Consider the following 965-nt stretch of genomic DNA (forward strand, 5'->3'; position numbering starts at 1 on the left):
TTCCCGAAGACACTGTAATTCCCTCAGAGACAGCAAAGGACTTGAACGACCAGTTGAACCGAATGGACATGAGAGGAATATAAAATAAATAAATAAAAATAAAAATAAAGATGCCAAATTAAATTAGACAATTCTAAGCGAATTAGATTAAGAAATAAAACACTGAAAGTAGTAGATGACTTTTTTTACCTGCATAGCGGAATACCTAAGGATGGCCGAAGTAGAGAGTATATAAATTGTAGTGTCAGGAGCAAGGAATGCCAACGGCCTTGCCGTAGTGGTAACACCGGTTCCCGTCAGATCACCGAAGTTAAGCGCTATCGGGCTGCGATAGCACTTGGATGGGTGATCATCCTGTCTACTGAGCGCTGTTGGCAAGCAGGGTGCACTCAGGCCTTGTGAGGCTAACTGAGGAGCTACTTGATTGAGAAGTAACTGACCTACGGCCGGGAGAGCGGTGTGCTGACCACATGCCCCTCCATATCCGCATCCAGTGACGCCTGTGGGCTGACGATGACTCGGCGCCCTGTCGGTACTTTTGGGAATTCACGACCTGTGCGGGAGGAGTAAGGGCTAGGAATGCTTTAAAACATTTCTGGAAAACAAAAGTTTTTGATCTTTGAATGCACAGTACCCAGTAACATTAATGTGACCACCTGCCAATAGCCGAATAAACATCTTTCGCGGCATTTGCAGAGTCAGTTAGGTTCTGCACGGTATCGACAGGAACGTGGAGCCTTGCTGAGTCCAGTGTCATGGGCAGCTGCGCTAGATTTCTTGGTTGACGATCGATGGTGCGAACAGCCGATTGAGATGGACTGGGTTTAAACCCGGGGAGTTTGGTGGCTAGGTACTTACGAAAAACTCATCCTGCTGCTCCTCGAACGACACACGCACACATCGAGCTGTGCGAAACGTTGTGTTGTCCTGCTGGTAGACGCTATGTACAGAGGAAAAACAGACTG

At 47.4% G+C, this 965-nt stretch overlaps 1 pseudogene; it reads left to right on the forward strand.

Annotated features, from left to right (window-relative positions):
- The first annotated feature begins 259 nt into the window (after positions 1 to 259).
- Positions 260 to 377, forward strand: LOC126485682 (5S ribosomal RNA; annotated as a pseudogene).
- Positions 378 to 965: the final 588 nt, after the last annotated feature.

Source organism: Schistocerca serialis, chromosome 6, assembly GCF_023864345.2.
Source record: "Schistocerca serialis cubense isolate TAMUIC-IGC-003099 chromosome 6, iqSchSeri2.2, whole genome shotgun sequence".
Classification (NCBI taxonomy): domain Eukaryota; kingdom Metazoa; phylum Arthropoda; class Insecta; order Orthoptera; family Acrididae; genus Schistocerca; species Schistocerca serialis.